General features: G+C 38.4%; 1 long non-coding RNA gene across 1 annotated transcript in view; it reads left to right on the top strand.

Annotated features, from left to right (window-relative positions):
* The first annotated feature begins 7936 nt into the window (after window positions 1-7936).
* Window positions 7937-16088, top strand: part of LOC148224297 (uncharacterized) — a 38076-nt gene continuing 29924 nt past the window's right edge. Inside the window, exons 1-2 of the long non-coding RNA XR_015802305.1 lie at window positions 7937-8113; window positions 11807-11883. This is a non-coding gene — a long non-coding RNA (uncharacterized LOC148224297). The remainder of the gene's footprint in view (window positions 8114-11806; window positions 11884-16088) is intronic.

Raw genomic sequence — 16088 nt, 5'->3', positions numbered from 1 at the left:
GCCGTTTAAAGGTTGCCAGCAGTTGGATTTCAGACCTCATCTTTAATCCATAATTGCTGTGGTGATAGCTCTAGATAGACTCTTTTTTTCTCCTTGCACAAAGCCCAGAGTATTTGTGAAGGATCCTCTGTACCTGGATTTTCTCAGATAGAGATTTCAGAGAGGATGAGGTGGGTTACAGTTACAACAGGGGTAGCAACACCTTTACAAAATCAATTTTGCCTAATGTTCCAAAATACTAGTAATGTCCATTTGAAAATGCATTGGGCACCATCTATTATTATAAAGTCTACGCATTATATTTCATTGTAATGATCAGAGGCTGCCTTTCATCTTTAAAGAGCTGAATAAATACTGAGATTTGCAATCAAACACTTCAAGCACTTTGGGGACTGCGTCTTCTGAGCCCCCCAGCTCTGCCACTCCCCTGACTTTCTTAAACTTGTGATAAACCTTGCTGTGGGAGTGGAGAGGGTACCAGGGCATCCCAGAAGGAGTTTAGAGGGGAGATTTGTGAGATACAGCTCTTCACTCTCCCTCTCTCATTCTTACACTTGTGACTTGACATGAACCTTTGGAGGCAATCGAAAACCAATGTTCTTTCCTAGTCTAAGGATGATTGTTGCCCTTTTTCTTCGGGAATAAAGGTTCTCTTTAAGAGCCTGAGAAATTCTGGCAATTTAGGTCGAACTGAGTCTTCCCATACCATAACAGCTCAGAGCCAGGCTGAGGCTGTATGGCTATGGTCCTCATAGCAGTAAAACTGCAGTGATTGCTGTGGCATTGACAAAATGAGAATTTCAATTCAAGGTTGTGTTTTTAATCCTCATGGACCCTTGCCTACCTAGCAGTTATTTAAACATAATTCTCATAACTTATTTGTGTCCTTAATATATTATTACATTAATTATACAACTTTTATGGTTTATTAAAAAAAATGTCCTCAGTTAGGACATCTTAGTACATACTATTTCATTTACATGCATATTTCTGCATTCAAAGCCTTCTGTGATTCTAACTGATCAAAAACAATAAAAAATTTATAAAGTAAAAATACTCCCTTGGCCTTAACTTATACTACTTTTAATTCAATTTTAATTATTAATACTATAGTTGCTCTTTTCATTTTTGCATTTTAGACTTTGTGGAAGCTAGACTTGGCCTTGGTTTTCTGTCCCGGATCTAAAAGTTTAGCATTTTCAGCTGTTCCTTTACCCTTATTTCACTGCTTTCCCTTGTGCTGGATTAGAAAGCATAACTTGAGACAGACAAAATAACAATGCCTGAGGGGAAGGTATTTCCTGTTATGGATTATCAAAATACTATCCTTATTTTTGAGTTGTGATTTTGTGCAAGGCATGGGACAGAAATGAACCACTGTTTTGGATTACTATTTTTTTGAATCAGTCATCCCTTTTTCTTTCTCTGGTTGGAGGAGAGATGTAGGTACATACACATATGTACACATTGCATTTGCAGAGCTTCTGGACATTCCTTTTGTCTAATTATGAATAGATGCAGCAAGCTGCCTGAGGGAGAGAAACAGAATAAAAAGGAGGGAGCTTAGAAGGGGACAAAAATTATATAAATAGGCTATTCTATTTTAAGACAGAGTTGCCACTAGACCACCTAGTTTAGGCTTTGAAGGGTAGGCCAAATAATTGTGTTCAGCTTCTTTTTTCTTGGGGCCAAATGCTTGAGTGACCAGAAACCCTGATGTTCACATGACTTATGGATTTTTCTGGGGAAACTAGTGTGACTATAGCTCTTTAAGATCTTTCACAGAGTACTAAGTCCTCTTCAGAGAGTTTGGATCTGCTTGAAGTGGCTCCTGTAACATCTATGGACTCTTCTGCTTTTCTGCCTTACTTGTTAGTTTTGTTTTTTTTTCTTGTGTGGAACGTTTATCACTTCTTTGATTAGAAGCTGTTTATTAAAAAAAATAAAAACAACAACAAAAAAGATATTTTACTAAAAGCACTGTGGAGAAAATATCAGTCTGACTATTCTTCTTAGTCACTGTTTGTAGTGGTACTTTTCATGAAAAGCAGTATTGTGCAGCAAATATTCTGACAGCCACTGACTTTTACTGTGCCACTTTGGCAAGGCAAGGGAATTCTGTCTCATTCATAGTATAAAATAATATCCCACACAAATGCATAAAGAGAAGAAAAAATGCAGTAAAAATTATTAATGTACCACAAAGGAAGAAAAATATTTAGTAATAGGCAATCTGTGTGTGTTTTCTGCAGAATATTTTTGCTGAAATTTCTGACATCAAGGGTTTTCCTTGGAGCTCAATACCCTGGGCCTCAAATTCTTCACTGCCTGTGTATTATAAACCATATATAATAATATATGGGGAGAGAATAGTGCAGTAAAACTCCCGGTATAGATAATTTTAAATGATATCCCGTGTTACTTTAAAGAATTGTAAGTAAACAGCAATAAGTAATAGACAATAACAATAAAAAATGATAGATTTTGGTCATCTAATCTCTCCTTGTTTACTTACGGCCACCATACTGAGTCCAGAAAAGGATTAAATATAAAATATGCAGATATTATGGCTTCTTTCTGTGCTGTATTCTAGTGATGTCAATAGCCTATTCCTATCTGGGTTGCTATTTAAATAGGGGAGGCAAAGGAAACAGAAAAATCACCCTCTGTCTACTTACTATATGTGAAATTTCTGTGTTGCAACGACCTAGAGAAAATTGAAATGCCACTAGCACTAAGGAAAATTCACTTGTTTTTTGCATTTTTTGCATTAGTAACCATGATCATATATATATACGCTATAATGAAGGTGCATTTTGCAATTTTGCCTCTTTCTTCTCTATGTCATTTCTATATCAAACTCTGTATGCTCCCTATGTATCAAAAAATCCCCCCAACTATCTGATGACTGTGTATCACCTTCTGTTTAGAAACATTAAGATACACAGCTGAGTCCTCTTAGGATTTTGTAGTTCTCTGAGGAAATTTGGTATATGAAACAGCATTTTTTTCTAGAAGAAAAATGTTAGAAAAATATCCAACTTTTTTCTACCCACTTTTGAGGAATGAATTAATGAAAACAAATAGAACCTCTCCGTTATTACACTACTTACTATTTTCTCTCTGGTCTGAAAGGGAGCCTTTCTGTTTATTTCAGGTGTGTGCTGATGGCTACAGGCCCCCAAGCTTTCACTTATCTCTGACATCAGCACTACTGATGACAACTCGTCATGAATGTCCTTATTAGTGAGTAAATTTTCAGTTCTTTATTAACAGTGTGACAATTGTAGGTTGTATGTGCATGGTAAATGGTTCAATATGCAATTACTAGGTCAACAAACTGGTTGTTATGAAGTTCCTAATTTTTATAGGCTTAAGATTGAGACATAGATGCAGTTAAGAAAAAAAATAAAAGCGGGACAGAGAGAAATAAAAGCTTTCTGCAATGTCAACAGCCACTAGTAGCATTTTATATATCACAGCCATCTTGCCCAAGGCACCGCAGGAGGCATTGACCCATTACCAATGAGATCATGTGTACAGCATTCAAGAATTCATGATGGAAAATGTCTTTTCTTCCCTCATGCCACTTTATTTCCTAGTTCTCTCAAAAATAACAGGAAAAACAAAAAGGGGGAAAAAAGCCTCCTGATTTTATATCTTTGTTTTTCATTTTCATTTTTGTTTGTGCCTCAGTCCTCTGTGGGAAATAGCTAATTTTATTTACTTTATTAGCAACATTTGTGGTAATCCATGGCTCAGCAGTGCAAATATCCCAAAGGGTAAGCAAGCTGGAACTCCTTTTCTGAGGACAGATCAGGAGAGGTTTCTTGCAGATGGCAGAACATCACCTGGAGGTTGCAGGCACCATTTGTTTCCCTCCTAGAAGTAAAACCGAGCTGCTGGTTTTGACTCAGTGATAAACCCAACTCCTCCCATCCTTGTTCACCATTATGTGCACTGCCAGGACAATTAGCACTTAGTTAATGGGGGCATTCTTGATTCTTCACTCTGTGGCTTAATCCTGCTGCCATTAAAATGTTTTCTGAGGACAGAGCTAGATCCCTTAGTTGCTTCACTGTCACTCAGCTCCCCACAGAGGAGACCATCCACATCTTTGAAGGAGTTATTTGATCTTTGTTCTTACTAGACCTCAAAACCTTAAAATTATATCTCTTCTGTACATTTGGGCAGATCACGAAATTAGGCAATGAGAGCCTTACATCAAGGCTTCTACAACAATTTGAACACCAAATCCTCTGTCCTTTCCTTCTATCAGCTTAAGGATTTCACAGGTTGTGAATAAACATTGAAAAATTAAACAGAAAAAAAAAAAAAAGAAAAGAAGGAACTTGCTTTTCTGTAATGTATTTGAAGTAATAATTCAACGTTTATCCATTTGTTACATATACGCGTTGAAGAAAATGTAGCAATTAAGAATCAGTTTTGCTGTGTGCTACCAAGCACTGCACTATTTAGCCTTTCTTTTAGGCAGGGAGAGTTCAAAATAACATCCACTGTTTATAGTGGTTCATTTTTTTCCTAAATTCTTCCATCCTCTTTCATGCTGTGCATGAAGTCCTGTTCTGTGAACCACAGCCCTAATTCATTTGAATATGTCAGTTCATCAAAGAAAGTGCCTTGTGCTGAGCAAAAAGGGTCAGAAACTGGCCATGTGAGTAATGCCTTGATACTATTATCTGACCCTGATTTTCTGTTGGTGAAGTCATCTAACAGGCAAAATATTTGCCGTGAAAAAAAGTGTATATAGATATATATATGTGTGTATATATATAAACAGAATAATCATATTTTCCAAGGTTTTTATCCACATGTCTTGTGATACTCATAGACCTGATGATCCTGATGAGTCCCTTCTGACTTAGCGTATTTATGATTAATGTCCCATATCCCTTAGGATTTCAGCTTTAGCCCATCCTGCAAAGAACCATCCATTGTCACCAGTCTGAGCCATGCACTCGGACTGCCCAGGTTACCACGTGCAGAAACAGAGCCGCTGTGTCTCTTCTGGTGTTTTAGCTGGGGGACAGATCACTGTGAGGCAGGAAGGTCAGAAAAGCTGGTGAATGTGATTTCCTCCCCTGTTCTTCTCCACAAGCCACCCAGCAGCCTGTGCTGCTCCTCTCAGCCCCAGGCACAGGGGTGTCTCTGCAGTTCACACTACAGGAACAAAGGCTGCTGCCCCCATTATGGTTGCTGTCCAAAGGGTTGGGCTGTAAGCTCTGGATCCTGCTAGGAGCTGGAGGTAGACTCTTCCCACTACTCTGCTTGTTCACCTTCTGCAGGGACCTCCACAGCCCTTGGTTTGAGTTGGATTTCAGGCCCACTCAAAAAAGTAGTGTTTTTTCTTGAGAAGGATAAATCCGTTAATAACTTGAAAAATCCAATAAAAATCAGAAGCAATCTGCAAAGGGATATAAGAAGCACCACAAATTGGCCAGCCTTTAGCTATTTTTTGTTGGTTTCATGAGAGCCTCTTGAAAATTCAGTCTCATCCATTTTGGGGGCTTTTGTAAATAAAATTGTCCATCCCTTTGGAATTCCGAGGCATACATTTTTAATTTTACAACTGATTTTGAGCTACATATTTTTTAATATAAAGTTCCTACCATCATAGGATTTTGTGATCACGTTAGTGGTGCTGGCTGCATCATCCGCTGTCAGTTTTACAAAATGCTCACCCTTGTGTGCAGTTAAAATATTTTCCTGTAGAAACAAGCCTGTGTGTGTTCAGTGGCACTTGTTAAAGCAGGCTGCTGTGCTGATTGATCTGTGAGGCACTCAAGGTGTTTTTTAGTCAGTGCTGACTCAGGGACTCTTGGGCAGTGGCACGTCTGCCTCCCTCTGCCCACTGAGAGCCAGGGAAGGCTGCTCTGTGCTCCCCTGTCTCCTGAGCTGCTGTCTGACTGCAGGCACCTGAGGACTCTGAGTCAGTGTGAGAGCACAGGATGTTTCTGGTGCCTGAGACTGAGCAGTGGGATGCTTCATATGTTCCTTGGGCTGACTGACAGTGTGTGCAGATCGTCTCCTCCTCCTCCTCCTCCTTGTACTTGCATGGGCTGGGAGATGGGACTGCCAGGGTTTGCCTCATGGGGCTGACTGAGCCATAAGACAGATTGTGCTGTAAGAAATAAGAAATAGGCTTAAAGAAATGAATTGAGGTTTTACCAGAGCACTTGTTAAGTGGGTCATGAATCAAGCACAACAGGGTCTACTGGCCATCCTTTTTTTTCTTGTGGTCAGAGGCTGCCATTCAGTTCTTCAGGTAAGTTACATATCAGAGGCTGAACGGGGTGGGGGGGAGAGTGAGGTGACAGAAATGACCTTGTCCAAATTCTTTATTTAACACGTGAAGCTTGAACTACCAGCTACCAAAGAGTCATGGCTGTGGTCAGAGGCTGAATCTATAGAAAACAAGTCCTGAAAGCCATGTATACTAAAAAAATCTAAATTTCAGCATGGACTGAACTGAAAATGAAGCAGTTAAGCAAAGCTTTGGAACTACTTGCAAGAATGAAAATGGTTACTGGCAATGTAGCGTTGTAGCCTCACAAGAGCAGACCTGACATCCACTCATTGGCAGTTTGTTATCCATTTGGTTAGCACTTTGTAGGTCTAACTTTCTATCTCCATCAAAGTAAACTATTTAGTAACTTGAGGTCAGAGTGGTTAAGCTCTGTAATGAGCTTAGACCATCAATCAAAAATTTAGAGCATTGTGGTTTGGTTTTCCATGATTTTTTATTTTTTCCCTTGTTAAGCACATTACCTGTTAGGCTATTGGGTTCAGCTGGAATCAAGGAAGACCTCCATAATTTAAGGTTGAAAGATGAGGCTGAACCTTCTTTGCAACTTTCTTTCCACTTTCTCAGGAAACATTCTTTTAAGTGTGCAATTTCTCAGTCTCTCTGCTTAAACCCATAGTAGTCTTTTTTGAAAAATGTATGTGCTTTTTCACAAAGAAAAGTGTTCAGAATTATGTATTGTTTCAAGGAGGAAGTATTAAGGGCTTAATTTTATAATCTAAAAGTGAGCTCAGCCTTTCATAAAGAAAGCTGTGTTTGAAGTAGGTACGGATTTAAAGCAAAAGAAATGTTCATTCTTCTATTTTTCTCTTTCTTTGAAGCTGAAAGGAAAAGCCACTTCTTGAAATGTGGTCACATAATATCAACCAGCAAAAAGTATTTGCTGGATGAAACTAAATATGTAAATTAATCTTGTGTCTCAGGCTTTTCTGTTCTTATCTGATACCAAAAACTTTTTCTCAGAATCAGTTTAAAAGGGGATTCTGAATTTTATCTGACTTGCCTTTTTTCATTCTACATAAAGAAAAGTTTTGGTCTTTTTTTTAATTTTGGCCAAATAGCAAAGTTAATACTTCCAAGGTTCTCTTTCGAGTGTGACAAATTTAACTGCTGTGCTACAGAACAGAGTGGATGCAAGACATTTCAGAAGCCAGTGCTTAATGAGGTAACCAGAGCAAACCTTAGATAAAAGCCAGTGACACTGAACAGAGACTGCATTTTTGTGGCAAGTGAAAAAGTCTATGGGCTGTCTTTTTAGAACTAATTCCTCATTGCTATTTGTAGATGAAGCAAATGTGGTAATGTTTCTACCTTGTTTAAAACCTAGGACTCTGTGTTTATGGGTTAAACCCTCTGGTAGAGATGTGTATTTGACCATTACTGAGCTGCCACATGCCATTTCTTTCTTGGTTAGATTTGATCTTGCTGGTCTGTCTTTTCATCTCTGTAAGAAACTATTGATGTCTTGCTTCTCAGTTCCCTGCTTCCCTAAATCTTCGGTTTTCTTTGTGTTCCCATAGTTACAGATATTAAGTGGGAAATGATGAGAAGAAAACAGCTGTAGAACTGTCTGAAGTGTCTTTTTTCAATGCAGGTATTTGACATGAGTGTCCTTCCCCTCTTCCTAGCCCAGACAGTGCTGTGGTAGGACTCATTATTCACCTGCATCTACTGTCATTGCTGTGACTTTTCTTTTGACTTCTGTTTTCATCCCTAAGTGGCAAGTGGCTGTAGTTCATTGCATGCAGTTTCCGGAGTTTGGAAGGAGCGAGGTTTCCTAGAAGCAAGGTCTGCTGTTGATTTTTGCACTGATCTCTGCATTATCCTTTGTTTTTCTCATTTGCAAGTTGTTGATTTCATCATGATGTGCCTTTGTGTTTACCTGAACGTGTCTTGGGCTGGGAAAGAAAGTAAGATAGAAATTACTTTTCTGACTCATGGGAGCTATTTCTGACTTATGTTTTTACAGCTTTCTGGAGCTGATTTGGGGGAGGGGTCTGGGGAGAGTGTGTGTTGACATTACTGCTTTGATGGGTATTGCTTAACCTTTTTGTTTGGTTCATGAGAAACAGTGGTATTTTCTTGAATTTGTTTCAATTATTTGCTATGCCACTCCCTTGTGGCCAGCTATATATCATATCACTTAAAAAAAATCAATGAAGTTGCAAGTGTTGGAATTGTTTCTGTATAACTGTAACTCTCACTGGAATGAAGGACAAGATCCAGAAGATCCTTTTCTTTCCTACTGTTGCTAAATCCATGCAGTTTTGAAGATGCTAGTGGTAAAGACACTGTACTTTTTAGACACGATAGCTGAAGACCTCCTCTGCACTCCTTGAGAAGTAATCCAATTACAGAAAACTGGACAGTAAATAAAAGCAGAGAGAGGAGGATTTGGCCAGCTATAAAACACTGAGGTAGTTTGTTGAGTAATCTGTGCAGTGTTCTTTGGAGAGCATTTAACACAGAGTTTAATCCCATTCCAGGATAGTTTGAGTGTATATTTATATGCAAAATTTGGGGAAAAATGGTTCATATATCTCACAAAACAGGGATATCTTTGACTGCAATAAGAAAAATAATAATAGAATAGTATGTTTGCTGATTGTGTTGTATTATTTGGCGTATTACAGCTACAGTTATCTTAAAACAGTTTAATTCATCAAAGTCATTAAGTCTACGCTGGTTTGTTTAGTGTGATTCACTTCCAAATACCTGCCATATAAGAGTTCCAGCACCATTATTCAAGCGTGTGCATGAGTGACATCTGTGTGACTGGAGGAGAAATTGCTTACCTTTTTCTAATCCTTGTATCAATTCACAGATTTATCCAAGGGGTAGGAGAGGGAAGAGCCATCAAAAAGTCTTTTTATATGGATGGCAACTGCAGTCTTAAGGACTCTGCAATCTGGCTGTGATCATGCAGTTCCCATCAGATGCTGCAAGGCGCAATGACCTTGATGATTTGGCATGGCTGTCCTCATCTGATGAACACAGTGAGCTGACTGCTTGTTGCATCCAGCTTTCAGAGAGGAAACAGAGCTTGAAACTAATAGTTTGTGATGAAACGGCGTGGACTAATATTGCCCTCTGGATTAGAGTCACTGTGGTGGGTTAGAATTTTCCAAGATGATGACAGCTGGAAGTCAATGCCTTTCTCACTTTCTCTCCTGATGCTGGTGTAATAGTACAATGGCCAGAAAAAGGTATTGGCTCCTCCCCCATCTGTGCTTCCTGCAGCATTACAGGGCAGACTAAGGATGCCCTGGGCAGTTCCAAGGGAGAGTGTGCAAGGTCCCCACAGAAATGTTTTTGAGTTGTTATAAGAGCCTGTTATGTCCTTTAAGAAGCACTAAAAAACATGTCTTATATTACAACAGTGTAGCAGTTGTTTTGGCAGCTAACTGAGTGGTTTGGAAGGGGCTTGCTGATGTCCACTGAAACAGCAGCTAGGAAAGGAGGCCGTGTTCCTAGGTGTCAGGCTCAGAGCATGCTCTGACTCTGCCTTAGAATGTATGCAGCCCAAGACTCAGCAACTAAGGGAGAAAAGACTATGAAAATAAACAGGAAATACCTCTGAGCTACTGCGTCATAAATCAGTAAAGAGTTTTCAGCCTTGTCATGTGGTTTATTCATTGTGTAGCCATTACTACACACATGGGGAGAATTCATATACTTCCCCAAGATATTAATTAGCCTGTGCTGTAAGGTCAACACAAAAATTCATCTGTGGTAGGTTGCTAGCAGCTGAAAGGTACATTTTTATGCTGGACACTCAGATTTCAGGTTTTAAGGGTGATGGAGAAGAGGATGCCAACAAATAGTTTTATCTAATGTCTATGGCTGCGTGAAGATGCAAAGTAGGGAAGTAGGGAACCTGAAATTACCTTACTGTTTAATGAAAAAATTATAGTTTTGGTTAAATATCCTTTTAGAGACATGAACTTTTGCCTGTCCACTTTTTCCTTAACTTTCCTCCTCTAAAATAGAATGTCCTTATGCTCTTTTGCTATTAGCTTGTGAACAGTATAATTATATATTATAATAATTACGTATGTTTAAGCCTGTAGTTTCCTTATAATAGTATCTTGTTTTAACAGCCTGAAGAATCTACACTGTAGAGTTATCAATGGAAATCCAAAATTATGATAAGCCTGCTGAAGAAGCCTATTTGAGTTTATGGAACAAAAATGATGTGCAAGTTTAAAACAGGAATTTTTCACCAGAAGTTCTGTTCTCCTACCTGAATTTGAAGAATCAATCTAATCTAGACAGATGTATCATATTATTTATATCCTTTTGATAAACCACCAAAATAACCTTTTAAATTCAGATGGTTTGTGCCTTTAAAAGTCTTCTGAGACTTTTCCTAAAAATAGTTTACAAAGCAACAGAGTCAAATTGTTGGGGAATTGCACTCAAATGCATTAGAGAGTCTATTCCTGTGGCACTTAAACCAGTCAAAGTAATAAATATAAAATGGTAATTTTTCTCCATGAGCTGTGCTTGCTGCTCCCACATGATTTCATTCCCACCCCAGAGTAATATAACATTGCCTGCTCAAACAATCTCCTGGATTCATGGAATAAGGCAGCATGGGGTTGCTACTTTAAATGTGCTCAGAAAAATCGACAATTACAATTAATCCCTGTTTGCCTCAGAGCATTCCATTATTATTTCTATACCCCAAGTGTCAGTGATTTTTTTTAAATTTTAAGGAAATTTAGACTAAGCAATGGATTAGAAGGATATATTGGTGTATTAAACAAGAAGTGGAAACATAGAAAATTAGGATATAGCTCTATTTTGGTCCTTAACTATATTTTTAACTGGTCGCTAAATACATGGCAACAATAAGCAAAGTACTGTAGATAGCCATTCGATAAAGTGTTGTAGTTAATTTATATTTTTTTTTGTCTGATGAATTAATCACCCACTTCTTCCCAATAAATGTCAATCATACAAATTTCTATTAATTTTTGATTTGTTCCGTACTATGAAAATTCTGTTAGCTTGTTCAGCTTATAGGTTAGTCTGCCCTACTTAAGTTTTTCTTCATCAAGGAAATTTTTGGCTTTGTCCTGAGAGTGGCCACAGGTACACATAGTCCTCCTGTGTTGGCCAAATCATCTGTGCAGGCAGTTGGCACATTGTCAGAGCTGGTACATTGTTTTGAGTACTAAATTTAGTTTTAAGACATAATTCCCAAACTCTTGAGAACAGTTTTCAGCATTCATCTCACTGATTAATTATTGACCTATTTCAAGGTATTTGGTTATATTTGCCAGTATATATGAAGTGCATATGTTTGCAGGTTAATTTTTCTTCCAGGGATAATCATGAACTAGTCCTTTGAAGTCAGGGATGACTGAAAATTACTATCCTAATTTTGTTAAAGTACTTAAGAGAGGTCTTGGCATAGTCTTTCCTATTATTTTTTCTACATTCAACCAGATTATATCTGTTTTGAAATTCTTTCAGATGGAATGTATCATAGGAGACCCACATCCGGCACCTCATGTGAAATGCAATCCAGCTGGGAAGACAGTATGAGCCCAGTGAGTAAATTATTTATTCCAAAGGGAATAATAATAATAATAACAATAATAATAATATTAATAATAATTCCACAGGAGTAGTTTAAGCATACATAGTTCAGGGTTGCAAACGAAACATTCTGACCATAGATGAAACCAAAGGGGAAATACAGGAAAGAGACTGGGGATAGCAACTCTGGGTTTTGTTCACCTGTAATGTTGAGTTGAACATCTTGTCTTAGTCTGGTGTCTTTTCAATAAGTGGATTTCTTCTGTTTGTTTTCATGTTCTGCATATGCTATGTCTGAAAATTTACTTTGAAGGCATTCTGACTTTTTTCTGTTTCTCAAATCTAGTAAAAAATTTCAAACTATGGAGAGGCTGTCAAGTGTAACCAAGCATTCTTCCTTGCTTGTTGTCTCTATTGTGGTTAAGGGCATGTCTGCCTCGCACAGAGGAGCATCTTCCAAAATCCTGTCAATCAGCTAGACGAGCCCATGAAGTATAATGCCTTTCTTGGATTGCACTGTGGAAAAATTAACTGAATGGCTGAAGAATAAGATATCTGATGTATGCCATCTACCCAAGGAGACCTATTCTTTATTTCCCTGCTTGGAACTGAACATAGTTTCAAGATTCATATGACTATTTAATTTGAGTTCTGGTTCATGTTAGTGGTAGATTTAATTATAACTCACAGTGTGATTACTATCAACAGCTTCCTACACTATATCTCTAAAAAGCTACCAGGAACAGGAAGGGCTAAACATTGGAAATATTAGCTCATGTGCCATTCTGTTTCTCAGCTGAGCACATTACTACAGGATGATTGGTGATGGTTCATATCCATTTAGCAGGATTAAAATTTCAGTAGGGCATGAGTTGGTTTTGTGTCCTATCTGGCCATTTTGGATCAAGGATATTAACCTTGGATTTTAGTAGGCAAAGTCTTGCAAAGTATAAGCACTTCACCCAACCCATCCACTGAATATTTGTCATCATCCTTTATTTTGCTATGTGGGCCAAGGATATGCCACCTTCTTTCAAAAACATCTTACATAAATTCAAAAGTTAGTGTGGTGGTTTCGGTGCGTAGGTTATTCCAGCTAGAGTAGTTGGAAGAGGTGAATTTAGAAAGTAGCATATTGCATTAGGGTTCTTCGTGGAGTATCTCACAACTAAACCACTTGTTAGTGTCTGTGCTGCTTTCTAGAAAGAAGGGTTTCCAAAGTGCTTGTGGAAGAAGTCCTCTGCTACTTAGAAGAGGAGCAAATGGATGTTTTTTCTTTGGGTACTTAGTATCCCTTGGGAAATTCCTGTCAAGTCTTTGGGCATTATCTCATTGCTAAAAACCATTTACCTCTTTACTCTGCAGAAAACTTTTTCTTGGCCAGCCCAAAACAAGGGCTGCCCCAAACAGCTGAATTTTATTGATTTTTTTTTTTTTTCATACAGATGTCATCTCAAAGGCTTTCTGCATCACCTCAGGGGAACACCTTGAGCCACCTGGCTTGCAGGTCTCTTTAAAGACCTCCTCCTCTTCCTTAGGATGATGTTCCAGATTGTTTTCTGTTTCTGTCACATCTTATTTTCCTATCCAAATCAGTATAGTCAAAGTGCCTGCAGATTTTATGTGCCACAACTTGTAAATTTATTTTTTTATTGTTTTTGCCCTGGGCATCAAGAGCTGTTTTTTCCCTTTTGCCTATCGATTATGTGTGCCTGAGGGTTGCTGAGGTGGTAATAGGACATTCTGAAGAGCTCTGCAAGATTTTCACTTGCTTTGTCACTTGGAGCTGCTATTTTTCTTTGCAAATAGGGAATAGCCTAAAAAGTCTCTCCTCAGCTTACTTGGTTGTGATTTTCCATGGTGCTTTGAACTACTCTTTGCTGTGCACTTTTGCATCTGTATGATTTTAGTGAATGCTTCATGCTTATTGCATCCTATTGCATCTTTAAAATGTATATAGAAAAGCCATTTGTTTGCAAGCTTTATTACTGCTTTTTCTTCATGAAACCACAAGAAAGTTGATTAGAAAGGAGAAACAAATGCCCTTTAAACCCAAAGGCATGGTTGTCATCCAAGAAATGTGGTGGCCTTAATTCACCAATGGTTAATTTTTAATTGTGGGTGTTAACCTCATATCCCTGTGGAATTTGCCTTGAGTGACTAAGTTCTTTGCATGCCATACTCTTTGCTGACTTTCTCAGTTTCCTCCTGTTGTCTACTGGCAAAGCTATGCCCCTAAAATACTGCCTGGAACAAAGGTTAAAATATAATATCGTTTCCCCCAAGTAAGGAAGAATCTATGATGAGGCTGCTCAAAAAGCAGATATGGGGGCTTTTTTTCACTTCTTAGACAGGAAAGAAACCTTGTTTCTGGTCCTTCCATAGATGCGTGTGTGCTGCTTGCATATTTCTGAGAAGAGCAGCTTTGGCAGGACTGCCTCTTATCACCTGCCAAACCCCAGGGAGAGTCAGTGCAGCTTCCTACACGGGAGGAGAGAACTTGGCATCTGCATGGTTACCTGTGTGCATGATGACCATTAGGGAATGTGCCAATTCACCCGTGCATTAACAGAAACAACTCATTTGTCAGGCATTACAAAGCTGGTTTACCTTTAGAGGCTGCTTGGAAAGCCCCTAGGCAACCTTTCAGAAAAGAGATGGGTGATCAAAGAAAAACTTTTGGGATCCATAAAGTTCTTAATTTTCAAGGAGGAGTCAATCTGGCAATCACCTTGTATATTCTATACAAGAAGAATTCTGTAAAACTGAATGGAAATATTTTCTTTTGCTAGAAAAGTTCCAAGGAAAGGTGAAAATTGTTTGATTTGGAGATGTATTTTGTAAGTGATCCTTTTCCCAGGTCTCCTTACAACAGAAAGGAAGCTCTTTCAAAATATGATGGCAATTCTCAGCCATACAAACAACAATCTTCCAACAGCTAATATGCTCTAATATTTCTGCTGAATGCTTCAGGACCTGGATGTGCTTCTACTTGCCTGGTTTTCTGTCATCAGAGTGCAAAGTGGGAGGTGGGTGATACCAGTTTTATTCTGCAGAGGGGAAATATACCCAGTCATGTTGGCTCTAGACTCACAAAGCCTCAGTAAAACTTAAGCTGTTCTTAAGACTCCATGTTATTTGACTTATTAAGTTAAAGACTTGGTTTTATTAGTAACCTGTCCGTTTTGAGAAAGCCGCATGCTTCCTGTGGCGTGTGGCAGTGTTTCATAAAAAATGCTGTGTTGCTGGAAGAGCATTGCCTCTGGGATATAGCTGAAGTGCAAAGAAGTTGCTGGGTCTGATCTGACACTTGTAGATTGTTTCACTGACTTTTTTAATGAGGCTTGGAATTTCAAGTGATCAGAGCAAAACATAGGAAATATCAAGTAATTAAAAAACAAACAAACAAACGACAACTCCGAAATGTCTCCATGCATCAACATTTTTATTGGCTTGCTTTGCAGTGTTTGATTTCAAATTCTGCTATTTGCTCCCAGAGACAGCTGATACCATCTGTAGAGATGGAAGAGATGTCAGCAGTCTTGCCCTCAGGATGCACTCTATGCATCCTAACAAGTTCATAAAGAGTGTAATAAAAAACTTTGAGGTATTCATTGTGTTTTACCTGATGAAAAGTTACATAGAAATGTCTGCTGTAAAACCTTTTTCTTTCATCAAAGAATGGATTTATGATGGTCCCATAAGCATAAGCATTCCAGGTTGAAAGTATGATGCTCATGCACCATACATAGGTTTCAAATGTTCTTGAACTCATTAATATCAGTGAATAATAACATGCATTACATCACTTCTACTCCAAGAGAGCAATGTTAAAGTTAACTTACTATACTATTCTGTGAACTGCTTTCCAGTTGAGCTGGAACTGAGCTTGGTGCCAAGTCCTTTCTCCACTGAATGTATTTGGCTTGTTTCACAGTAATTTACTGCAATGGCTTTGCTTTTTTGTAACCTTTGTTCTCTGCAAATAGTGTCCATAGGGAAATGAAACCTGCAAACCTGCTCTCTGGTACTGAATTTGTCTTCTGTTATCTTTCTGCTTTCTTTTTTCTGGAGCTTAAATCCAGCCTTGGTTAAGGGTTACAAGTTTTATCTTATACTCCTGCACTTGGATATGAATAAGTTGTTGAGCTGCCTTTTTAGCAATTTACATCGTGACAGGTTGCACTTCAAGCTAGACTTTCAAGTATGTGTGAAG

The sequence above is a fragment of the Sturnus vulgaris genome, chromosome 3 (assembly GCF_052056855.1).
Source record: "Sturnus vulgaris isolate bStuVul1 chromosome 3, bStuVul1.hap1, whole genome shotgun sequence".
In the NCBI taxonomy this organism is placed as follows: Eukaryota; Metazoa; Chordata; class Aves; order Passeriformes; family Sturnidae; genus Sturnus; species Sturnus vulgaris.
The sequence above is the reverse complement of the archived record's forward strand: the minus strand, read 5'-3'. Positions and strand labels throughout refer to the sequence as shown.